The following is a 27,426-nucleotide window of genomic DNA, read 5'->3' as shown; positions in this document are numbered from 1 at the left end:
TGAACAGAATACATTGATATGAGTATATTGTGTGGCTCACCTTTCTAGTTGCAGTCGGTGATTGGAGCATAGGAGGTGCTGAAGTGCACACACATGCACACGCACACTCAGACACATTCATGCATTCACACACACACCTTCACATTACGCATGGATAAATATACAATCATACATATACATATGCACACACACACCAAACATTAAATAGTAACATCACACTTATCTTCTGTGGCATCTCTGGAGGGAAGCCTTGGAGATTCTCGGAGGTTTGAGTCTGTCAATAAGAAGAGTCAGCAGTCCCTCACTCATCACTGAGTCAGATGATGGTCAGTGAGACTGCAGACTCCACCCCACTCTCTGATGACACTCAGCCCTGGGCACTTCATGGCCTAAATTCTAAGTACCAAGCACTAAGGCTATAACTTATCCTCCACCTCGTCATGAAGGTGAAGGCTTTCAAACACTTTGCTAAGCTGAGGAGGTCATGCCCAGCATGCTGTGACATCTTCATCCCTGCAAAGTTCAGCTCATGCACCAAAGCACCTGCAAATTTAGTGTACGTCTAGCTCCTGGCTACCTGGCTGTCTGGCTTCAAAATAAAGAATGTCTGTCAGGCTGACCTTTTCTCTACTCACAGACACGGTTGGGCAATAGGTGGGGGTGTGGGGCATCTGCCCCTAGGGGTGGGCCACTGGTGCATCTTTCCATTAAGATCACTAATTCCAATTGTTAGTCTTTATTTCATCAATTGTCGGTCTTCATTTCATTTAATGTTCAAATTGGCAATCTAAAAGTCAAAATCAATGTTTTCCTGTGGTGGTGTTAGACCTATCAGCCTTAAGGTGATCTTCCTCCAAATATTTTGCCTGCTTACCTCATGTTTTTGCTGATTCTTTTTGCTGGCCTTCGGACTCCGAGCTCTTTACCACTGCTGACCAATGCTAATGTGCATTTGATTCTGCCCTAAACATGGGAACATTGGTGTTTACTTGATTGGCATATTTAATTTACTTGTACGTCCCTTGTAAAATGGTAAGTCATATACCCAGAGACTGTAGATTATATGCTACTAGTGGGTCTGCAGCACTGATTGGGCCACTCACTTAAGTAGCCCTTTAAACATGGCTCAGGCTGTAATACCTGATTAAGAAGGAGTAGCTATATAATGTTTTATAGCACTGTAACGGTAATTATAAATCCTCTTCGTCGTCAGTTCCGGGGCGGGAACCACAGCCAGGCAAAGCCAGGTGGAAACAAACGAAATATAAGGAAACCCTGACCGGATGATGACACAACACGCCAAAGCAGACATGGATAGAGAGCTGCAGATCATACCAGCCCTTCTCCTTGTCATATACCTCCACGACTGAGACCGCCAATGACGACGGTAAGTACGCAACCTATGAAACAAGGCAAGAAAGGGCACAGTTATAGACCTACCCAATCCACCTTCCCTGCAACGCTCCCACAACACTTTACTGCAGCACAGGCCATACACCCCACAGCAAGAGGGACTTACCCGACACAAGGCAAATCCAACCTGTCCAAAGTACATATATGTGCCCCACACCCACAAACAATGAAACAGGAATCCAGGGATCCAGAGTGTGCCGCCAAAAACATAGGCCACGCATTACCTTTTTATTGTGCTCACTGAGCAAACGAAGTGTATATAAGGCCAATGGCCGGTCTTCTCAGAACACCAGGCCAATGAGCCACAATGGCCCAAACCTGACTTCCACAAGTGCTACAGTACTCCACCTCATAGGGGCAACAATGGGGCATCCAGGCACCTCAGGGAACAGGGGCAGGTGGTTGTAGGGGTGGGGATTTATGACGGGGTGGGGCTTAGATTTACGTTCGGAAGGTGGAGGGGGTTTGGGTTTGGCCTTGGAACGTGGAGGAGTGTGCTTGGACAGGGTGGAGGCAGATAGAACAGGCTCAGCACAAGGCTTCTTCCTCTCTGGGGAAGGGGCATGGGAATGGGAAGGGCAGACAGCGACGGGCTGTGACATGGAAGGAGTGGATAGGGCAAGGAGGTGTGCACGTTTAGGGACGAGACGGGGTGGGCCAGTGGGTTGGAATAGGTCAGCACAGGAGAGGAAAAGTTTCTTTGGTGCAATTGGGTTGGGCCTGGAGGAAGGCGTGGGAGTGGAGGTAGAGGGAGTGGTTGTAAGTGGTGTAGGTGTGCGTGATGTGGGTGCAGGTGACTGGACAGTATGCTGAGGTGTGGTGCATGTGTGATGGGTGGGTGTTTCGGTGTGTTTGAGTGTCTTGGGAGGAGGGGGGTTGACAAAGTGGGGCAAGACAGGCTGCCAGTGTGAATGTATGTTGTGTGGGTGTCTGCAAGTCTGGTGAGTGTGCTGCATGTGTCAACTAAAGTAGTTGTGGTGAGTGCAGGTGTGGTGTCTGGGGGGCATGTCTGGGTGTGTGATATTGTGACGACAGTAGGAATAGGCTCAGCAACAGTGAATGAAGGTGCAGTGCCTGGGGGTGTGTATAGAGAGGGGACAGATAGGGAGGCAGAAGAGGTTGGCACACTGGGGGAAGTGGATGTTGTTGTGTGTGCATGTGTATGTTGGCTGTGTGAATGCTTGTGGTGGGAGGTGTGGTGCTTGTGTTTTGAAGTGTGCTTCTTGTGTGTTGAGGTGTGTGCCTGTGTGTCAGAATGTGTGCTTCGGACGGGTGAAGGGAGTGGGGTGGTGGAAGGGGTAGAGGAGGTTGGAGGGGGGACAGAATGACCAGGGACACTGGCTGCCGTCCAAGAGGAGGCCAGAGCCTGAAAAGATCGCTGTACGCCAGACACAGCACCATTGACGATGGTTGTGTGCCCTACAGAGATGGTTCTCAGGAGGTCAATAGCCTCCTCCGTGAGGGCAGCAGGGCTGACTGGGGCAGGGGAAGAGGTGCCTGGGGCAAAAGAGATGCCCACCCTTCTGGGTGAGCAGGCACGGGCAACTCGGTGAGGAGCAAATGGGAGGGTGGTGATGGTATGGGGGTGGCGGAAGATGACATAGTAAGTGTGGGCCCACTAAGCTCCACCACCGCCAGGGAGCTCCCATCGGAGGAGGTATCGGAGTCACTACCTCCAGTGGTAGTTGCCTCCCCTGTGGTACTCCCCTCGCCCTCCAACCTACTGGTCCCCTTGGCATCAGACAACCCTGCCTCCTAGGATCCGAGGTCTGCTGCATCCCCGCCAGGATGCGTTGCATAAGGGGGGCCAGTGCCCGACGGGCACCCCTCCTTGTTGGGAGGACTTCCCAAGCTGGTCCTTGCAGATTTTTCACTCCCAGCGCCACAGGTCCTCCCACCTCTTCCAGCAGTGGGTGCTTCGGCAGTTGTAGACCCCCAGGGTCCACACCTTCTTGGCGATGGCATGCCAAAGTGCCCTCTTCTGGTGGGCGCGTACCTAAAAAGGACACACATAAATGTAACTCAGAGGTCAGGCACTGGCCAATCATATACAGCTGGCTATACATCCACAATGGGACAGACAGTACAAACTGATGAACAGCACATACACACGCAGCATGTCAGGAACCCTGGCCCAACCAGTGTCAGATCTGCACACATGTATGCAGCCAACACCAACCATTACACACATCCATGGCCCCAATCCTCCTACTCACCTGCACCTCTGGCCTTCTGTAGAGCTTGGCGTACAGGGGCAGGACCCTGTCCACGAGCCTCTCCAATTCCTCTTGGGTGAAGGCAAGGGCCCTTTCCCCTGCAACACGTGCCACTTCCATGACCAGAGGCAGGACACAGCAGTACACTCAGTGGAGTACCTGCTTGCACGAGATCAGGGAGTCAAGTGAAGTTGGGGTGACGACTTTGCTTACGCACCACGGCAGTGTGCACCGTCTCTGCCGGTGGCGATCATGATACGCTAGGATTCCCCATTGACATTCAATGAATTGGCGCACAGCAGTAAACACCGCCTTACGCTGGTACGTCAACCACTAGCGGTATGAGGTCACTTCCACAACGACAGTAGTGGATTACATGGGGCAGACATTTTGGCACACACTGCGCATTTTTAAAACTCACATCTGCACAATGCAGGCCCATTGTTCCCCAAACACCCATAGGCATGTGCCAATTAACATTACCACACCTGACAATCCCTGATCTATCATTGTGGTCAAGTCGCTGTTATGTCATACACACCATGCATTTGTGTCAACGACAATCATGCCAGCAGTGTTCAATGACTGACAATGTGTGCCAATGTATGTGTGTTCCTCACACATGTTTTCAACTCCTCCTAGGTACAGACTCTTGTGGCGAGGAAGGGCCCCATCAGTGTACAGACCACTTGTGGATTTCCGGACCATGGTGGAGCGTCAAATTATTATCACTTACAGACTCACCCGTGCAACTATTCTCGAACTTTGTGCATCACTGGATCCTACACTGACTCCGGCAAATCGTAATCAGCATGCCATCCCTACTGAAGTGCAGGTGCTTTCTGCACTCCATTTCCTGGCCACTGGCTAATTTCAAGTGACAGTGGGCATGGGTGCAGGTTTTTCACAGGCAATATTTGGCATTACATTGACAAGATTCCTGAATGCATTTGTATGACACCTGCAGTCCTATCTGAGGTTTCCCCAAAGTGCTGACCTCCCTGACATCAAATCGGACTTCTATGCCTTTGCCAACATACCCCATGTGATAGGTACCATCAATGGCACCCACATAGCTATCATCCCCTGAAGAGTCAGTGAACAGGTATACAGAAATAGGAAGAAATTTCATTCCATGAACATTCAATTGGTGTGTACTGCACACCAGTACATCACACATGTGAATGCCATGTTCCCTGGTTCAGTCCATGATTCATTTGTGCTGAGGAACAGTAGTGTGCCACACAAGATGGAACAACTACAAGAGGACAGAGGGTGGATCATAGGTAGGTGTTTCTGTCACTTATTGCCACTTAGCACATAGCCTGTCTGCCTGCATCTGAGGCTTGTCATTTAAAGTTGTGTTGTGCACCTTTTTCTAGGTGATTCTGGCTATCCCAACTTGCGTTGGCTCCTGACACCAGTGAGGAATCTTGGAACAGATGCAGAGAGGAATTACAATGAGGCCCATGGACATACTAGGAGGGTGATAGAGTGCACAATAGGTCTCCTGAAGGCTCGATTTTGTTGTCTGCATAAATCTGGCGGTTCCCTGGCCTATGGGCCAGAAAAGGTGTGTAGAATAGTAATGGCCTGCTGCATGGTTCACAACGGGGCTGTGAGAAATTCTATCCCCCTCTTGGAGGAGGAGAGTGCTGTATATCCAGACCAGCTTCCTCAGAGAGGGGATGAGAGTGATGGTGAAGATGAGGAAGGGGAAGATGTAAAATCCAGGACCCAACTGATACAACTATGTGGGACAATTGGCTGAGATTGGTGTCTGTGCATCATACTGTCAGTGTGCCTTGTCATCTGGGGGGTTGGATCAGTACTAATTGCCACTGTGACCAGGTCTGCATAGGACATATTATAATTAAGTCCATTATTTCAACACATAGTCAGGCACAACAACATGTAATGCGTGTGCTGCTTTTCATGCTACTCAGGTACAAAAAAAGTAGTTATCAACCAGTTCCAGCCATACTTCACTTTGTTCACACTTGATGACAGGGGACGTCGTAACAGGTGAAAAATATGTTTAATTTGGTGCAGGGATAAAATCGTGCAGATTACAGTGATGGGAGTAGGTCAATTTTGGTTATCCAAAATGGCAACATGGTGGCAGCATTGTTGGCAGTATTGGTAGGTCAATCCATGCTTACATGAGTTTTCATTATTTGTAGCACAGTTTGGTGGTTGATTGAGTGGGACACTTGGTGGACAGTTTTTAGCAGAGTCACTTCTTAGAGGGGGCCTTGTTCTTGGCAGGTGTTCCTGTCCCATATCTTGGCCTGAGGGTCCGATTGGGTGCCTGTTGATGGCCTGTAGGAGTTGAGATCGATGTCCCAGTATTTCCTCACAGGGCAGTACATGTGAGGTTGATGCTGATGCTCTTGTTGTCCGGTCTGTATCCTCTGCTATAGTGGGGGGGCTTCCTGTTCTGTGTGGGCCGCAGGCTGTGTTTGGACAAGCTGCAGCAGCGCACCTGGTATGTGGCCATTGTGGCATTGTGCAGTTTCCACTTATCCATGACCTCTTGGTGGTGTGCTTGCTGTATCCTCTGACTCTGCTCCATGGTGGATACTATCTGGGCCAATCTGTCCTGGGTATAGTGGTAGGTTCCCAGGACCTCCGGAATCACGAACTGGGCTGCAGCATCCATCCTGTGGCCTCCCCCCTGGGACACTGATGCCCTCCCACTGGGCCTAGCCCCCTGTGCCTGTGTCCCCTGCACAGGTCTGGCGGTGCCACTTGTACTGGGGCCATCGTCTTCCTGCCTTTTGGTAGGGGGTGACTGTGGCCTCTGTACTTGTGTTCCACCAGTCTGTTGCCTGTATACACAGGTGTGGGGACGGTTGCCCTGAGCTGATGTTATTTGCTGGGTGGTAGGGGTGTCAGTGGTATCCTGGGTGGGGCTGCTGGATGGTGACAGTCCAGGACTGGGTGAGGGGCCAGTCTGATCATCAGTCTCCAGGATTCTACCTCCAGTGTCCTGTGAGGTGCCTCTGCCTCCCTGTGGGGTACTGGCACTCCTTGTCCTGTCTGTCAGGGTGGCATGGGCGGTCATGCCTGTTGGGGGATATGGACATGTCTGTTACATTAGCATGGTTGGATGGGGTGCAGAGGCCTGGGCGGGTTTGTGCAGCTTACACACTTTGGGGCCATGCAGGATGCTTTGGTGAGGTTGGCATTGCTTTTAGCTTAGGATGTGGAGGTGCATTGTGGGTGTTATAGGCCATTGTGTTTCCTTGCAGGGGTGGGCGGCTGTGCACAGGGGGAGGGATGTGGGCCTGCTAGTGGGTTTGTGGGCATGCAGGGGGAGTGGATTCGGTGCCTGTGGGCTGGGTGGGGTAGTGGTCCTAGTTGGTGTTGGAGGGGTGGGCTGGTGCATGCATTCCAAGTGTGATGGATATGGGGTAATTGTAGACGACTTACCCGAGTCCATTCCTCCAGTGAGTCCAGTGAGGCCCTCAGGGTGCAGTATGGCCAGTACCTTTTCCTCCCAGTCAGTGTAGTCGGGTGGTGTTGGTGGAGGTCCTCCCCCAGTCTTCTGGACTGGAATGTGGTGCCTAGATGCCATGGCCCTAACCATCCCCCATAGGTCATTCCATCTCTTGTGGATGTCGTCCCTAGTGTGTGGATGCTGTCCCACTGCATTGACCCTGTTGACAATGGTCTGCCATAGCTCCATCTTCCTGGCGATGGGTGTGCGCTGCACCTGAGCCCCAAATAGTTGTGGCTCGACCTTCAGGATCTCTTCCACCATGGTCCTTAGCTCCCTTTCTGTGAAACGTGGGTGTTTGGGGGTGCTATAGTGAGTGTCATGAATGGTGTCTGGTGTGGATCTAGGTGAGAGTGCTCTTGTGTGGTTGGGTGTGAGTATTGTGGATTATGGCGTTGGGTGTCTTCTTCTGGTGTTCTCTGTCTTCATTAGCCTAGTTACGTTGTGAAGGATTGTGGGGTGTGTCTGTGAGTGTTTTATAGTGTTGTGGATGTGTGTCTGGTGTGTGGTTTTCTAGCTTATCCAATGTGTGCACTTCTTACTGTTGAGTCCACTTTCCGCCGGTGGCGGTCTGCTCCGCCAATGGTCGTTCAGCTTCTTTGACCGCCAAGGTGATTTGTGCATCATTATTTGGAGAGTGGATTTTTGGTGTGCTCAGCAGTGGGAGGGTGGGAGGTCCAGCATTTCTACCCACAATGTCCTGGCGGAGACTGGTGGACAGGTGATTTTTGTCAGAATCAGATTTGTGCATCGTTATATGGCAGGTTTCTGTTAACCGCCAATGGTGGTCTTCTGTTCACCGTTGCCACAGCGGTCGGCGGAGTTTACCGCCATGTTCATAATGAGGGTCATTGACTTTAATTTGACTTTGAATGTGTGCCTTGGATTTCATTCAAATTTTCAACCCCTTTTACAGGCAGAATTTGAGGGAGTAGGGTGCATCTCCCCTTTAAGGAGCACCGTATATATGCAGTCTATGCTTAAGATTTTGTTGGGAAACAGTGAGTGCCATCAGCTACTAAACACCCATCTATATGTTTGATTTTCATATAGGGGCTCTTCACTCATGAATTGTAACACAGCTGTCTTTCCCGAGTGAACACTCATTTCTACACTTGAATTCAACCCAGAGGGGGCCAATGTATTAAAATTCACTATATACTGAGACTCCAATATTCCTAACATATGTTCTCTATCTCCACCACTTCTATTTACCTTAACCTGATCAATCATGACAAACCATAATAGATTTTCATTACCATGATGGCATTCCTACAGGATAATTTTGGTCATGATGTCGAACTGCCCTCTTATGCTCCAGCACCTTCTTTTCTGCACGATGAACAATACTACCTACATAGATCTTTTCACATGGGCATATCAGACAATATACACAAAAGTCAGTATTCCAGTTATAATAAGGTATTCTCTTTGGCCACTTCTCATTTTCAACCTGCTACTATTTGCATTGTTCCTATAGGTTCTACATTGTATACAACAATAGAACCCCACCAGTCCAGTTTTGTTCTTAATAGAATCATCAGTGCATGTTACTACAATATGGCTAGGGTCATCCATTAGGGATCTGCTTTTCCTAAATGTAATCAGAGGTGTGTCATGGATATAACTGATTAACACAGGGTCAGTCTGCAAAATATGCCAACTCTTAGCAAAAATTGGGAGCCTGATGAAAGGGATGTTCCAGACAGCAACCTTTCCTATGTATCGGAAACCACTCTAGCAAGAGGTTTAATAGTTGCTAAAGCTGCAAATAGGTCCAATTTTTTAAAGCAGTTTCTACTTTTAAACCAAGGCAAGACAGACCAACACAAGGAACCATCTTTTCAGAGAGGCAGAGGGAGAGGATTAAGAGAAAGAAAAATCCCACAGCAAAGAAGAAAAGACGAAGAGAAGATCAAAGGCCAGTGGGAGTGACATCAAGGGCCTGGGAAGATAGCACAATGACTGTAGTAAATCTCTCTAGCAGGCAGCTGTCAGCTGAAAAAAAAAACTTTTATCTCTAGGTCTCTCATTTTGTCCTACTAGGGGTTTCAATTACATTCAAACTAGGATAGATTTATTCAAATTTGTGAGAAAACTTAAGCTTAAGAAATGGTATCACATAAAAGTGACAGATAAGGAACAAATTACCAATAGACCTGAGCTTAGTAATTTGTGCATTATGGATGTAGATAAGGCTACAGGTACATTATCGTTGTCATCAGTGATATCATTTGAGATGTCACTGACCATGTCATGAATGATGCAATATGTGAGGTAATAAGCAGTGCATTACGGGGGCACAAGTTATAGTTAGCTCAAGTAAATATAATTGCTGAATTTCTTGAAATGAATGAGATGTGATCCTAACTGTAACATCCTTAGAACCTTTGTTTTTTTCAGTGAATTTCTAAGGTTTTCTTTAATTCTGATTCCTAACTATAATGTCCCTGTAATCTTTGTTTTCTTTCAATTACTTTCTATGGATTTTATAATTCTAGTTCCTAACTGTAATGTTACTGTAATGTTAGTGTTATATTCTTGTATACATGTTTAGTTGTGATAGGTCTTTGACAGTTCTTTCCTGGAATCATGCTGTCTCCTAGAAACTGGACGCTGCTGGTAGAATGAGAAAGATTTGAGAGCAGCGGCAGTTGTTGTGGAGGACGGCTGAACCAGGGGTCGTTATCTGTTATCTTGAAGTCAATAAAGATCCTTAATGAACCATGGCTCCTATCGTAAAAGTGTCGAAGAGCGGGAGAAGGCAGGATACAAGGAAGGCAAGTGACACCTGGTTGATTTCATGGATATATGATTTCCAAGGATTATACCAGGCAAGTGGAGAGTGATGGTGTGAATGAAACAAAGAAACATGAGAGGAAATTTCAATTAAGTGAAACGGAAGGTGAATGTTTGAAGTAGTATGCAGAAGTCTCGCAGTTAACTCAGGCACGCAGTTAACTCAATATGGACACGCGCACTGAGAAGAGCTGCACGCACTCACTCTTGGGAATGAGGAGTTGCACGCGCATAGATGCGCATTAACTCTATTGTGCACACAACATTCTAACAACAAGCGCACTGCAGGGATTCAATTCGCTGATGAGCACAGCAGTTAATACAACAAAGAGTGAACAGTGCGGATTGGCTCTTACATATCAAATACGCTGATACACACAGCTGAAGTAACAAATAGTTTTTTTAACGTTTAACAGGAAAATTAATATATATATAAGGAACATGGCTTCACAAATGATACCACCTCCTCCAATATATTTACAGGATCCAGGAGAGCCATGTATGATATGGAAGGATTGGAGAGAGGCCTTTGAAACCTACTTGGATGCTATAGGAGGAGAATCATTTGCTGAAAGAAGGAAATTAGCCATTCTCAAACACTGTTTAGGTGTAGAAGGCAGAAAAGTTTTAAAAACTCTACTGACATATAATATAAGAGAAGGAAGTGGAGATGTTTACCAAGTGGAAGAAGGTGTGTATGAAGCTGCCATAGGAGCACTAATGGAACACTATGGAAAATAGATCAATATTGTGGTGGAGAGACACATTTTTTTTCATGCATGCAAAAACAAGGAGAAACTGTAGATCAATATATAACCATGCTAAGATGTTTGGCAATAACTTGCAAGTTTAAAAATCTAAATGACAAGATTATAATAGATCAATTTATAAACAGAGTAAGACATACAAAAACACAGGAGAAATTACTAAGTTTAAGAAATCCCACATTGGATAAAACTATAGAAGTGGCAAAACACATGGAAAATACTTCTGAGTATGTTAAAGAACTGAAATGCACGGATTTGGATAGTAAAGAAAGTACTAAAGTAAATGAAGTGAAGAATAGCAAGAAATTTACGAATAAATTTGAGGAAGGAAACAGAAGAAAAGAAGCAAGATTTGAGGAGGAGTATGGAAAAAGGAAAGAATGTTTTAGGTGTGGCAGCACTAAACACTTACCTGAGACAAAGAATTGTCTGGCTTTTAACAGCAAACATTTTAAATGTGGGAAACTTGAACACTTTGCAAGAGTATGCTGGACAATTAAGGGAAACAGATTTGGGAAATCGGTGAATATTGTGGAAGATGGGTATGTGAACTGTAAACCCAATGACTTATGTGAGAGTGAAGAAGATGAAATAGAAGTTCTAGCGATAGAGGATGAAAAGACACTAGTGTGTACTCAATATGATAAGAAGGATAATGAATACAATCCACCTAAGTGTACTGTTGAAATAAACGGGAAACATGTACAAGTGTGGGCAGATTCATGCTCACCTTTTTCCTTGATAGACAAGCAAGTATGGGAAACTTTGAAGAACAATATACTTATGAAACCGGATGTGGAATCGGAGGGTTATTGTGGTGGAAAACTGCCTATTTTGGGTTATTTTCACACAGTTATTGGATTTAAAAACAGGAAAGCAACGGGACAAAATATATGTAGTCGAGCAAGGATGGTCTTTGCTGGGTTGAAAGGAACAACGTGCATTAGGGATGATGTTGAATCCTAATCATCCCGAACAAGTATTATTGAAGGAGAGAAGAAGTGATAATGAATTGGTCGCCAAGTTTTCTACTTTATTTCGTGGGAAATTAGGTTGTCTAAAGCGTTTTGAACACCACATTGTTTTAAAAGAAAATGTTACACACCTAAGGTACACAAGGCACGTAGTGTACCATTGGCTCTCAGGAACAGTCTTAAAGAAGAGTTACAGAGGCTGTGTACAGAAGATGTTATCGAACATATAGGGGCATCTGTTTGGATAAGTCCAATTGTGATTGTGAGGAAATCTGATGGGAAGATTCGGATGTGTATTGATTTAAGAGATCTGAATGATAACATCCTTTACCGCAGATAAATGAGATGTTTGCTAGTGTACATGTTTCACTAGTTTACACCTATCCAATGTGTACCATCAAATACGTTTGTTGAAAAGTTCTTGTAGATTAATGTCCTTCATAACAACTGAGGGTGCTTTCCGATTTAATAGTATGCTGTTTGGGCTGACTTCAGTTGCCGCTGTATTTCAGAAGGTGATGCAAAGAATGTTGGTAGATGTCTCTAATACGTTAGTATTTCAGGATGATATATTAATATTGGGAGAAAGCAAACAGATGCATGATGATGTGTTGTGTGAAGTGTTAAAGAGATTGGAAAAAGCAGGACTTACTATTAGTAAAAAAAAAGTGTAAGTTATTTGTGAAGGAAGTGGAGTATTTAGGACATACATTGAACCAGGATGGGATTAAACCAAGGTTTAAACTATTGGATGCAATTGAAAAGGCTCCTTCTCCACAAAATAAGGAGCAACTAAGATCCTTCCTGGGGTTGTCAGAGTATTATACTAAATTCATAGATAATTTTGCAGATAAAGTGCATGTTCTAAGGGAAGTGTTGAAAAAGGGAAGTGCAGTTTTGTGGACAGGGAGTTGTCAAGAAGCATTTGATTTGGTTAAACAGGCCGTAGTAAAAGCAATAACCCTGAAACCGTACAATCCAGAAGACAAGACCATAATAGTAACTGATGCAAGTGATTATGGGCTAGGTGCAGCATTGTTGCAGAAATGTTATGGTAAGGAAAGAGTTGTGGCTTTTGAGTCAAGAACATTAAAGGGAGCTGAAATTTTTTATTCCACAGTTGAAAAGGAAGCATTGGCATGTTGGTGGGTTGTCCAACATTTTCGCACATATGTTTGGGGGACAGAGTATGAATTCCATACCGATCACAAACCTCTGATGGATACATTTTTTATCAAAGGGGCCAGCATAGCCACGCCTCGTATTGCTAAATGGCTATATAGACATCAAGAGTACACTTTTAGAATGAGATATGTGCCCAGAGTTAAGAATATAAATGATGATTGCATGTCAAGGCTTCCGTTTGATTGTGTATATGGTGTTGATGAAGATGAATGGATGGAAGTCAATCAGGATCCATAATGAACCATGGCTCCTATCATAAAAGTTAGTTTTTTCAGTGAATTTCTTAGGTTTTCATTATTATATTTCCTAACTACAACCTATTTGTTACCTATTTTTTTTCAGTGAATTTATGATAGTCAAACCAATATAAACCAATAAATTGCATCTCGTGACTTGTAACACTGGACAGAGCTTAAGGATTTCAAATATTTTTTATTCAGAATATTTATTAATATTGTAGAATAATGTTTGTTGTAACAAAAATGATGGAAGTTGTACATCCGTTGCACACCTCCACAATGTTTATATGACTCCAGCGTACTTTGATTAATACAGAAAAACTTATACAGATTGTTTGAACATTTACATTGTCAGAATAATTTTTCTAACAACATTATAAATATACTGGGAAAGCAAAGAAATTGAGGTTTTTGGTGGTTTTCGAGAAAATTGAGGCGTCATGATGCCACTGCGTATCTTGCCAGTGTTTATTTCTGGAATCGCAGTGGGTATGTAACTCTGCCATTTAAAAAAAAAAACTAAATACCATAACACACTCTTCTAATGATAAATTTAGGTAAAGAGGTTTACTAATAATGATAATAATACTACCGGTGAGAAAATAATTTATTTCTAAAGTCGTTTTAATATACTTTACAAAGCTGCAACCTGTATGCAACGTCGCTGCGTAGGGGTCGCGCACCCCATGTGACATAGGCAAGACTGCTTCTGATAGGTGGAACAGTTTCTATCAATAATACAAAAAGGTCCAATCTCTTTCCCCCATCATTTTGTGTGTGGCAGCACATGTGAACACTTTTACTGGGAGAGTTGCAGGCTGGATTTGGTCTTCTTTCTTTCTGGATTTTTCTTACCAGCAAAAAATTGGCATCTGTTGCAGAAAATGTGCAAGAAGAGGAACAGAACATCATGGTGGAAGAAGAAGAGCAAGAAGAGCCTTCGGAGAAAAAAAGAGAGAGCATTGTCTGGGACGTCTTCATTATACCATAGGGGCACAAAACGTAAATGCTCTTAAAGTTACCTGCAATAAATGCCAAAAGGTACTTTCAAAAGGCAGTGAGAAAAAATACAGCTGTGGTACATCCGATATGTATAAACACCTTCGTACAATTAATACACTCGATGGGCAAGAGCGGAAATGAACAGGTCGGAGACAGAAAAAGGAACAGTCTTCTTCAAGCAACCAACCGGGAACATCAATCAGCACTGCTTGTGTTTCCTCTGTGCAACCTACAATTCCAGAGTGCTTCAAAGTAGGAATATTTTGCCCAAAACACAGTGCTACTCTATATGTAGGAGAGCTAGCAGTCCCTACACTTGTGCAAATAATAAATGCACATGAATGTTATTTTTTTCCCTATTTGGGTATTTCACTGTTTGCGATTTGCTCTGCTTTCCATTGCAAGTTATGTTCCTTTTTCATAAGCAAAAAAACAAACACCCCAAAAAATCAAAAATTGTTTAAAAAGTACAAAAAGACCACAAGCAACATTTAAAAAACACAAAAAAACAAACTTGTTGGAACCATCTCTTTTACTTTAAACGGGTGAATGAATGGGTGCATGAGAGGCTGTATGGGGGAGTAAATGGGTGCATAAATGTATGTATGGGTGAATGAATCGGTGCATGAGTGTGTGTATGGATGAGTGAGTGGATGCATGAGTGACATTATTGGTGAGTTACTGGATGCATAAGAGTCTGAATGGGTGAGTGAGTGGCTGTATTGTTGAGTAAATGGAATGGGTGAATGAGTGCCTGTATGGGTGAGTGACTGGGTGTGTAAGTTGCATGGGTGAGTGAGTGGGCATGAGTGACTGCATGGATGAGTGAATGTGTGCATGAGTGAATGGGTACATGAGTGTCTTTATGGGTGAGTAAGTGTGTGCATGAGTGACTGGCTGGGTGAGTGACTGGGTATGTAAGTGTCTGTATGGGTCAGTGAAAAGGTGCATGAGTGGCTGTCAGGGTGGGTGAAAGGGTGCATGAGTGCCTCAATGGGTGAGTGACTGGGTATATAATTGGTTGTATGGGTGAGTGAGTAGTTGTGTAAGGGGCTGTATGGGTAAGTGAATTTGTGTATGAGTGTCTTTATGGGTGAGTGTTAGACTTGGTATCCTTGGTGTGGTCTCCCCTAACATTGTGCCTCTGTTTCCCAGGTTGTTGATGTGTGCTGGACTCTACTTGTGCTTTTTTTGATACTCTGGGCACTTTACCATTGCTACCCAGTGCTAAAGTGCTACTGCTCCTATGTAAAATATATGTGTAATTGGCTTTCCATGATTGGCATATTTGATTTACTAGTAAGTCCCTAGTACAGTGTACTAGAGGTGCCCAGGACCTGTAAATCAAATGTTACTAATGGGCCTGCAGCACTGGTTGTGTCACCCACATCAGTAGCTCTGTGAACATGGCTCGGAATTACCACTGCAGTGTCTATGTGTGCAGTTTTAAACTACCAATTCGACTTGGCAAGTGTACCCACATGCCAGGCCTAAACCTTCCCTTTTTCTACATGTAAGGCACTCCTATGATAGGCCCTAGGTAGCCCCATGGGCAGGGAGCAGTGTATGTTTAAGGTAGGACATATACTAATGTGTTTTATATGTCCTGACAGTGAAATACTGCCAAATTCGGTTTTCACTTTGCAAAGCCTGTCTCTCTCATAGGTTAACATGAGGGCTGCATTTAAATATTATTAAAATGCAGATTTCCTTTGGGACCAATTAGGAAAATGGATTTTAGGGACTCTGTACTTACAATTTAAAAATACATCTTTTAGTAAAGGTTGTTTTTAAATTGTGTGTTTGAAAATGCCACTTTTAGAAAGTAGGCATTTTCATGCTGAAACCATTTTGTGACTCTGGCTGTTTGTGGATTCCCTGTCTGGGTCAGTTAGGCAGTTGGACTGTTTGCACCACTCCTCTAGACAGTGACACAAAGGCAGCTGGGGTGCAGTCTGCATATCCTGATGAGCCATCTGTGCTGTGAGGGAGGGGAGGAGTTGTCACTCACACATGGAAGGGCTGTGCCTGGCCTCACAAAATGCAGTCTCCAACCCCCTGGTGTGTGTTTGGTGCCTGGCCTGGGCTTTTTCTTGGAAGTTTGCCTATTTCAAAGGCAGAAAGGGGTATAAGTAGTGGACCCAAAATACCTGGAAATTAAATCATTTCCGGATTCCAGAGGAATCTTTGCCAAAGAGAAGAGCTGAAGAGCTTAGGAGATGTGCTGCCCCTGCCTGTGACTGTGCTTTGTTGGGCTATCCTGCAGTTGCTGCTTCTTCCTGTGAAAGGGGTCAAAGACTGGACTTTGTTGTGCATTCCTGCTTGAGAAGAATCTCCAAGGGCTTGAACTGAGCTTGTCTCCTCTTGTTGAAGTCTCAGGGCCACCAAGGGCTTCCCTTGCCAGTACTTGGACTCCCTGCTGAGACTCCTGTTCTGCCAAGTGGTGCCCTATCCAGTACCTGGGACCTTGAGAGGTGAAGCTGGCAGAGAAGAACTGAAAATCCATGCACAGAATGCCGCGTGGGGAAATTTATGATGCACCTTTCATGACGTGGCTGATAAATGACGCGCCGCCGGCTTCGAGGCTGAAGTCGATGCTTCACCTGCATCGCGGCTGGGAGATCAACGCATAGCGGCTGGGGAAATGACACGCAAAACCTGCTTACGGAAGCTGATAATGAAGCAAACCTCACACAGTGCTGTTTTCTAACACTCTGCAACCGGATTTTTAATGCATCCTCCCTGGGCATCCAAGTAAACCTGACTCTGCATGGATCCAAGGTGCCCCATCCAGAAATCGAAGCATCGCTCTCTTGCAAGAGAGAAAAATGACTCATCACCGACCCGATAGGAGAGGAAAACGATGCACAGCCTCACTTGTGAGTAATGAATTGACTCATTCCTGACTTTTCCAATGCACGCATGCCTGTGCAGCTTTAATTTTGCTAATCAGGTACTTAGTGTAACAACAGCATTTTCACTGTCTCCTAAGGATTAAGGCCCTCATTACAACCCTGGCGGTCAGTGATACCGCCAACAGGCCGTTGTTGGGCAGTCAACCAATGTGAATGCAATCCAGGGGCTGGCAGCCCATTTGCAACAAACAAATGCATTCCTGGAGGGCATTCACTCTGGCATGGCGGCCCAACAGAGATCAATCCAGGTACTGGCCTCCTCCCTAAAGGCAGCCATTGTCACTGTTCCTAGCCTTCCACCTCCAACTTCCTCAACCCCAACATATCCCAAGCACACAGGCAGACTAGCATGCACCCAGAACAACACACAGGAGTGGTTCAGGCAAACACATGCACTACACATCATCCCACAGGCACTCACACAAACATGATCCAGATGCAGACATTCCAACATTCACTGCCTCCACTGTGTCCCCCTCTGCCTCGTCATCCACCTCCTTCCAGTAGCATCTACTCTCACACCTGCATGCACTATATCCTCATTCACTAACTCCATCACCAGCACACCTATCAGTACACACCCCTCACTGGCAGTCACCACCCCCACATCCATGCACACGTACCCTGTGTCCTCTCCCGCTGTGTTTGTGCCCCCTCCTCTTAAAGTACATAAACACAAGCACTCAAACGCCCAACAGCTATCCACCTCACAACAGCATCCATCCAATACACCTGCACCCAAAATCAGCAGACAGACACCTCCTACAACCACTTCCTCTTCTTCCACTCCCAAACATTCACCCTCTTCCTGCCCCAGGAGCTTCAAGGAAGCACCACCAGCTGTGACAGGGAAGGTCAAGGAGGCACCACCAGCAGCATCTAGGAAGGGCAAGGCGGCACCACCAGCTGCAACAGGGAAGGGCAAGGAGGCACCCCCAGCTGCGACAGGGAAGGGCATGGGACCTGCACTCGCAGGCAGGAAGGACAGATCGGCTGGTGCTGGGACTCATTCGGAGCTCCCACCACCAACCATGGTGATTCAGCCATCTGAGGCTGCAAGGGAAGGGCTGGAGCCTCCCCCCACCACTGCCAGCACCGCCACCAACACCACTGCCAGCACCGGCAGCCCCAGAAGCAGACGTCCCGGGCTGCAAGGGAAGGACTTGTGCCTGCCCTCAACACTGCCAGCACCACCACCAGCACCACTGCCAGCAGCAGAAGTCCCAGTGGGCAGCCGTCCGAGGCTGCAAGGGAATGACTGGAGCCTCCCCCCACTACTGCCAGCACCGACACCAGCACCACTGCCAGCAGCAGCAGTCCCAGTGGACAGCCGTCTGAGGCTGCAAGGGAAGGGCTGGAGCCTCCCCCCACCACTGCCAGCACCGCCACCAGCAATGCCACTGCCACAACTGAGCAACCGTCACCGCTGGCGGACAATGTGTAGTCCTGTCTCCATGGGCTGTTGTGCGTCCTGGCCCCTGCAAATCCTGTGGGTCTGACACCCAGGTGAGAGACTGTGACCTTGCACTCCCCAAGATCAGCATCACTGTGCACAATTCCCCCTCCAGAACTAGTGGAGAAGCCATCCACTCACCCCATCCTTCCCAGGATGTAGCACACTGGGCACTATGCCCCCTCCAGAACCAGTGGAAGTAGCCACCCACTAGAGAGACTGAGGCCTTTTACTCCCCAGGAGTAAGCAGTGGGCAAACCACCCACTTGAGAGGCTGTGGCCTTGCACTCCCCAGGACCAAGCAGTGGGCAAACCACCCACTTGAGAGACTGTGGCCTTTCACTCCCCAGGACATCGCACAGGGCATGTAACCCCCTCCAGGACCAGTGGTGTTGTACCATCTTCCAGCTTAGATGCCCCCCATTCCCCATCCCCCCTGAGGTGCCTGTGTGTTATCGAAATGATGCCCCTGCAGTGTTCACTCCGTGTTGATGCAGGATTGAGGTGGGGCCTTGGCCTATGTTTTGTGGCCCTGTGGCCCATGGACATTGAGGACTGGGCAGTGTCCCAACATTTGTAAATATGTCTATACATTTGTATTTTGATGCACTTATTCGTGGTATTTTATCGTATTACATTCACTTTCTTCAAATAAGTTTGTCCTTGCATTATTTCTGAGGGGTACAGGGTGGATATGTAATGTTTGTGCATCTAGTTGTGTGTATGGTGTTGGGGTTGGGGGTGTTGCGTGTGTGTGTCACTTTTTTTTCCTCCCCCCCCCTTGTGTGCTAGGCAGCCGTGGTTGTCTTCGCCGATGTTGATGTTCATAATGTAGCATAAGGTAGACGAGCATCGGAAATATTTGCAGCTCGGGCTCCATGGCGTTGTGGTTGCTCCCTGAGTCCTTTTACTTCTGTGCAGTGTTTCCACCTGGCTTTTGATGTCCTTCGTACCGCCCCAGAAAAGGTGTTGGATATGTGTGTGACAATAGTGTGGGTGGAACATTGTCTTCCGCCTGGCTTTTGGCGATTACGGCTGTGGTGCTTGCTGATTCCGACTTGGCGGTCAGTGTGTTAAAGTAACTGTCTGTCTGAGCAGTTTTCGCTGTGGTCATAATTCCATTTTGGTTACCCCCGGCCTGCTTTATCACTGACCGCCAGGGTTGTAATGAGGGCCATATTAGTTAAACTTTGATATAATTATTATATCTATTTAAAGTTCTTAATCTGTAATATAAAAGTTATTATTAATAACAACATATAAGCAACTTCTGTTTTTTATATGGTAATTATACATTTTATATAGACATGTTATGTTCCCTTGTCTACTGTTCTTAGCTTCTATGCATTTTTACTATAAAAGAAGTGTGTATAGCTGCTCATCACTGAACAGTGGGGGGAAGCAGTCAAATGGACGTGAAAAAGAACTCAGAAGCACATAGCACGTTCTTTAAAATTAACAACACTATGGATGATAGACATAACTTCACAGTCTTTCACCAATTTAAAAAAATTAAAAATAAACTACAATTACTATGCTAAAGAAATACATGGATCCAGAAAATATGTTGCTTATTAAACCTGGTACAAAAATATTTTTTCATTGAAATAGTATGAACATATTCATCCCGAGTTCATTTTTACCATAGCTTTGATATCTTAAACAGTGATGACTGACGTATAGAGAAGGCTGTGTACCTGTTTTTTTCCTGAAAACTATTTGAATACATTTCATGCAAACAACACCTTTCACATCTTTTTGAAGACATCACCCTTGTTAGGCCGAATGATGTCTTAAGTAGTAATGATCCACACAGAAGAATGTACCTAATATTAGCCCACTCATCCAACTTAGAACTTTAGCTGGAGAAACTATAAATAAGAATTAGGAAGTTTGAAAGGTAGTTTTTGTTTAAAGTGCAGGGTGCTATCATTGTATTCTGTCCATCCACTTTGAGTCTTTAAATATATAGTATAACATCTAGATGTAATATTTATGTCCTTATGGAAGATGATAGCCAAAGTACAATGTGTTCTGCCAGACGTTGATATCTGTCCAGCTTTAAAGTTTACATTCTCAGTGTCCAATTTTGTTCCATTGGCTCTGCATCATTGAAACATTGCTATAATGTATTTGCCACTCATCTGTATAAACAATGTAGAGAATACATTAGATTTGGAGGTTGGACAGGTCATGTTTTGATCACTCTTTTTTATTAATTTATCAAAAGACACACTTTTATTATCTGGTAGAGTTAAATACGCAAATCGCTCTGACTGGATTTGAGTAGTTTATGAGAAAGATCAATCTTCACATTCATGGATCCATGTATAACTTAGTCCAAATGTGTCATCAATATTTACATCTTCTGCTTCTAATACTCCAAGGATTATCATAATAAATTCCTGTGCATCTTGTTGAGTGTTCAAAGTAAATATTACAGATCCACTATATTTCCTGAATGCCTGAAGCAGATTGTATTATACTTCTGTCACAAGATAAGTGTTGAAGGCAATTAACTAATGCTCTGCACAATGTGTTTCGTGTTTTTTCTTGGACTGCATTTACAACATGTGGTAGATGGCAGAGAACTTTGAGAACAACATTATCATAGCAGTAAAAATCACTTTTGTCATCCAACTTGTTACCAACAGTATCTCCATCCTTTACCAGTTTTCTTTTCTTCACACTTTCTTTAGCTTTGCTTTCTCTCTTTTCTATAATCTTTTTTGATAGTTTTTTTCAGTTTCCACTTAGGACATAATACATGTTTCTTATGAACAGAATACTGTCCTAAATGAGGAGCATATTTACTTCTTAATCTGTTTTACGCTCTCTCACAATTTGCATTTGCAGTAAGCTTCTTCTAATCAAAATCAATCAGAATCAGACCGGATAATGTTTTAGCTCATGGCAATGCTACATATGACATTCCCATTCCTTCTTTAAAAACCGCACTTCCAATATTAATAAATGTAGTATCAACACTTAAACCTCGGGACTTGTGGATAGTTACCGCATAAAAGACAGTTTTTGTCAAACATACAAATCTTTCACAAGCAAAAAGGGTACATAGTCAGATTTGATTAATGCCATCAATCTGATAAAACTTTGTAGATAAGAATTTAACCTTATTGGAATCAAAAACTTTACCCATGGAACCATTTACCAAATTAAATTACCTCTCAAAATTACTCTACAGTTTTTGGAGACACGTAAACACTCTCTAGTCTAGCAGTCTTGGACACAGATTTCTCCAAGATTTTAATGCAATTTGTAATTTTTCACTGAGCAGTACAGTTACTCATTGATTTCCCATTTTGTCAATAGCAGTAATCTCCAAAATGTCTTCATTCTCCGGTTTTAGTAATTCTATATTAAATTCAGCACACACTTGAAGTGTAGGCATCAAAGAAACTATGGGTTTTCTCTTTACAAAAGTTATATATGAGATCTGCTGCTGTCTTGTTAGAGCCAAACACTTTCTTAATAATTCGATTTTCCAACATTAGTTTTCCCTTCTTTGTCAGAATTCCTACTCTAATATCCTTTAGAATGTTTCCATACTCCATGTCAGATGCTTGAGGCATATTTTTCACAAATTCCTTGTATTGAAAATATTGCCAAATGTTTTCATTGCCAATATTTCCTAATGAGTTACAAGTGTCTTCATGAGAAAGATTTTTTAAAACAGGCTGTCCTTTTGCACAAGTAAGTTGTAGTAGGTCTCCAAAAACAATCAAATGCTTTCCCAAAAACAAGATGTCATATTCAGTTTTGAATTCCTATTGCATTTTTAGGTGAACAAAAGCAAGCATTAGATTTGGAACCATGCATACCTCATCAATTTTCAAAGCCTTACATTTCTTTAGAACTCTTGCCACCTCGTGACAAGCTTCACCAGATAACCACATAACAGGTATTGGAGTTTGTTGTCATGTTCAACTGGCAGCATTAGTAGTCTATGTAGAGTACCTCCTTTGAAATATCGGTTTGAATGAACAGCAAATTGCTATATTTCTTCTCATGCTATATGTTGTCTCTTACTTCAATATAAATATTTTTCTGATCATTGCTGAGTTGTCCAACTAACTGTTCAGGATCTACAGACTCCTGTCTAGTTTGTTCCATTGAAGTTTCTACTTGATACATAGCTATTGCAGCTTCATTTTCAATGATAGGTTGTCCAAGAGGATCTCGACTTAAAGGGACTGAACTTTTGCTGCTTTGAGAGCTATCCTTAGCTAGCTCAGAAGCTATCATTTCTTCCTGTTAGATCTCATCATTTAACATTTGTAAATAATTTTGAAAGATTGGACACTGAATAGTATCTTACACAGCATTAAAAGAATCTTTGTAGCACTCATAAACTCCAAGTAATTCTAATTCAGTAAGCTAAGGTGTGAATAGTGGAAGAAGAGCTATATAGATAAAATTCCCTTTTCTCTGGAGATTGACATCTAAGTTTTTGGTGGTTAATTAAGTTTTCTTTTCCATGTTTTACTTAACAACCGTCACATTCACGCATTGCATATTTCCCATCTTCTTACATTACTTCTGTATCTATATTTTTGCGGAATTTCATAAAGGCATTTGTCTTCTAAATGTCAACTTCTTCTTGGATAGTATGCATCAAACATATTTAATTTTACAATGTCTGTGCTTTCTGGTTCAAACTCTGCAAGGTATTGAATTTCAGGAAAATACTTTGGTGGTCATTACAACCCAGGCAGTCGGTGTTAAAGCGGCGGTAAAACCGCCAACAGGCTGGCAGAAAAAAATTGAATTACGACCGTGGCGGAAACCGCCAACATAGACAGCCACTTTAACACTCCGACCGCCAAGGCGGTACAAACAAACACTGCAGCGGTAACCGCCAACAGACAGGCAGAGGACAATGTACCGCCCACAGAATTACAACAGTCCAATCTGCCACCTTTTCTGCGGCGGATTCACAGCGAACAAAAACACGGTGGAAACAGGACTTGGAATGGGAAACGCTCACCTCTACACACCCCACGAGGATCCAGGACGCCATGGAACCCGAGCTCCAGATTCTTCCAGCCTTTATCTTCCTGCTCCTCTACCAGGAACACGAATGCCGGGGGCGAAGACCACGGTGAGTACTGTACCTACGACACAGAGAAGCGAGGAGGGAAAAAACAGTGACACACACACACAGCACGCAAAACCCCCACCCTCACCCATGACAACACACACACTAATACATCATGATACATTACAGTTACACCCCCCAACCCACCCTGGAAGAATGCAAGGACAAAAGGAAATGAGTCGAATGATTGTAACATATTCAAATACAGTAATCAAAAATATTTACATATATAAAGATATGTACACTATAAACAAATATATACACCAAGAATACAAGTCCCAGGTATTCCACTATCATAGTGCATGGACCACTGGGCCCAAAAGTCATGGGCGAGGCCCACACAAGATACCCAAACAAGATGGAGAGAACACTGCTGGGGCATCAGATAGAACAAAAACAGGCACCTCAGGGGGAAAGGAAGGGGGAGGCACCTCAGCCAGATGAGTGCACAATGCCAGATCCACAAGAGGGCTCCATGCCCACAGTTCAATCCTGGGGAGTGCAAAGCCACAGTCTCTCAAGTCTCTACAGTGGGTGGTTTGCCCACTGCTTAATCATGGGGAGTGCAACGCCACAGTCTCTCAAGTCTCCACAGTGAGAGGTTTGCCCACTGTTCAATCCTGGGGAGTGCAAAGCCACAGCCTCTCAAGTCTCTACAGTGGGTGGTTTGCCCACTGTTCAATCCTGGGGAGTGCAAAGCCACAGTCTCTCAAGTCTCTACAGTGGGTGGTTTGCCCTCCGTTCAACCCTGGGGAGTGCAAAGCCATAGTCTCTCAAGTCTCTGCAGTGGGTGGTTGGCCCACTGCTTAATCCTGGGGAGTGCAAAGCCACAGTCTCTCAAGTCCCTACAGTGGGTGGTTTGCCCACTGCTTAATCTTGGTGAGTGCAAGGCCACAGTCTCTCAAGTAATAACATTCTCCACTGGTTCTGGAGGGGGCTTTGTAACCAGAGTGCTTCATCCTGCCAAGGACTGAGGTAGTGGATGCCTTTCTCCACTGGTTCTGGAGGGGGCTTTGTGCCCAGAGTGCTTCATCCTGCTCGTGACGGCCTCAGTAGCGTCAGAATCTTTGGCGCTCACTGGCCTGCGGTGCTTGTTGCGGCGGTGTCCTGGGCAGCGGTGCTGGTGGCGGCGGTGTCCTGGGCGGTGGTGCTGGTAGCGTTGGCGTCCTGGGCAGCAGGGCTGGTGGCGGCGGTATCCTGGGCAGCGGTGCTGGTGGCGGCGGTGTCCTGGGAAGCGGTGCTGGTGGCAGCGGTCTCCTGGGCAGCAGTGCTGGTGGCGGCGGTGTCCTGGGCAGCGGGGCTGGTGGCGGTCTTGTCCTCTGTGCAGATTTTCCCAGACTTGCAGGTTTTACTGTGCCCCTTCCCCACCTTGGATGGTGGCACAGCTGTTTCCACACTCCCAACTGTACCCCTGGGAACAGCTTTGGTGGCTGATTTCTTTCCTCTCTCCGGCCGGGCACTGGCCAACTTTTTGTGCTTTACAGGTGGAGGACTGTCTGTGCTCTGGCTCCTTGCCACACTGGCTGCCCTGCTGCCTGGCGCACTCCAGAAGCCAGTTACTACTGGCACCACTGGTCCTGCAGATGTTGTGGCTGAGGTGCTGGGTTGGGACCTGGAGAGGCGGGCCCTAGGAGACTGAAGGGGTGGGGGAGGTGAGAGGAAGAATTCAAGGCTGGACAGGAAACGTTTTTGGGGAAAACTGGGACGGGTAGATGGAGGGGGTTTGGGAGTGTAGGAAGAGGTAGTGGTTGTAGGAGGGGTACGTTTGGTGACTTTGGGTGAAGGTGCATGGGCTGGAGGCTGTCGTGAGGTGCATGGCTGTTGGGTGGGTGTGTGCCTGCATTTGTGTACCTTGGGAGGTGGGCTCACAGACACACTGGTAGAGGACACAGGGGATGTGTGAATGGTAGTGGGGGTGGTGACTGCACGTGAGCAGGGTGTGGTGGTGGGTGTGCTGGTGATGGACGTAGTGACTGAGGATGTGGTGCATGCAGGTGTGAGTGGAGATGAGACAGGGAGGGAGGAGGGAGACGAGGAGGAGGGGGACACAGTGGAGGCAGTGGATGTTGGTGTGTCTGCATGTGTATGATGCTTGCGTAAGTGCCTGTGGGATGTGTGGTGCTTATATTTGCCAGAGCTTCCCTTGTGTGTTGAGGTGTGTGCATGCTGGTCTGATGGTGTGCTTGGGATAGGCTGAGGTACTGGGGATTGGGTCTGGGTGGAGGAAGTTGGAGGGAGGAGTCTAGAGACAGGGACAATGGCTGCCATCAGTGCTGAGGCCAGAGTCTGAAAAGCTCGCTGATGGGCTGCCTGACCAGAATGAATGCCCTCCAGGTATGCATTGGTTTGTTGCAACTGCCTCTCTACACCCTGGATGGCATTGAAAATGGTAGATTGCCCAACAGTGAGGGACCTGAGGAGGTCAATGGCCTCCTCACTGAGGATGGCAGGGGTGACAGGGGCAGGGGCTGAGGTGCCTGGGGTGAAGGAGATGCCCACCCTCCTGGGTGAGCAGGCACGGGACACACGCTGAGGGTCTGCTGGGAGGGCGGTGCTGGTAGGGGGATGGCGGCTGTACCTGTAGATGCGGGGGGCACAGATAGGCCCGCCACCGCAAGGGAGCTCCCATCAGAGGAGGAGTCCGTATCGCTGGTCTTAGCTCCTGTCCCCGCCGTGGAGCTCCCCTTGCCCTCCGTCCCACTGGTGAATTCAGACTCCGTTGTGTCGCCCTCCAAGGCCATGTGGGATGCAGCTCCCTCCTGCTCCGGTGCCACTGCTCCTCCGCCTGATGATGCTAATGCATACAAGAACAGGGAGACCACATAAAGGGGGGGGAAGACAGGAGAAAGACACGTTCAGTGCATGCAATACCGCTACCGTTGGCGGACACTACAGACACAGAAGCCCCCTGCACTACGCCGTGCACTTGGAGTTCCCTAATCAATCCCAGGGACATGGGATATAAGGCTATGCCCGATTGCTGCACACATGGATGTCACAGGAGCCTGACTAGGTGTAGTTGGCACTGTACACAGGTGAGGTGGGGTGCCACAGGGCCTGCCTTAAGAAGGGACCTTGCCTACTAAACTGGCCCTGGCCTAGGAGAACCCACAGCCCACCTCACCCACCCAGACACCTCCAATGAGCACTGAATCAGCAGAATGAGAGTGTACTCACCCTCCTGTGGCTGCTGTGATGCCCTCAAGCACCCATCCAACTCCAGGAACATCAGGGGGGTCATGGTGCGAAGGGCACCCCTCCCACGTTGGGAGGCCATCCCCAGCTGGGCCACTGCCGTCTTCTTGCTCCAGCGGCGATGTCCTCCCATCTTTTCCAGCAGTGGGTGCCCCGTCTGTGGTAGACCCCCAGGGTCCGGACTTCCTTGGCGATGGCACGTCAAATGTCCTTCTTTTGGTGGGCGCTGACCTACAGGAATAGTACAGGGGAAAAGGAGAAGATATTACCATCCGCACCGTCACAGTCATTTGCCCACATCCCTACCCTTGCCATGACGCACATGCACTCACCGTCGTTTCATGCACGCCTCATTCTCACCCCTCCCTATCTTTGATCCACACCACTCCACACAGGCATTGCCCATACAGCATGCTCACAGTGTACTTACCTTTTTGTCTGGAGGACTATGGAGTAGCGTGTACTGGGTGAGGACCCTATCCACTAGTTTCTCCAACTCCTCCGTGCTGAAGGTAGGGGCCCTTTCCCCAGACACACAAGCCATTGTCTCTTCCAGACTGAGGTCACAGCTGCACTTGCAGTGTAGGCCCTCTCCTGTCGAAGATCAGGTATCAAGTGATTGAACAGAGAGAAAATGGTGGTCACGTCCA

Source organism: Pleurodeles waltl, chromosome 1_1 (genome assembly GCF_031143425.1).
Source record: "Pleurodeles waltl isolate 20211129_DDA chromosome 1_1, aPleWal1.hap1.20221129, whole genome shotgun sequence".
NCBI classification, from domain to species: domain Eukaryota; kingdom Metazoa; phylum Chordata; class Amphibia; order Caudata; family Salamandridae; genus Pleurodeles; species Pleurodeles waltl.
Note: the sequence above shows the minus strand (reverse complement) of the source record.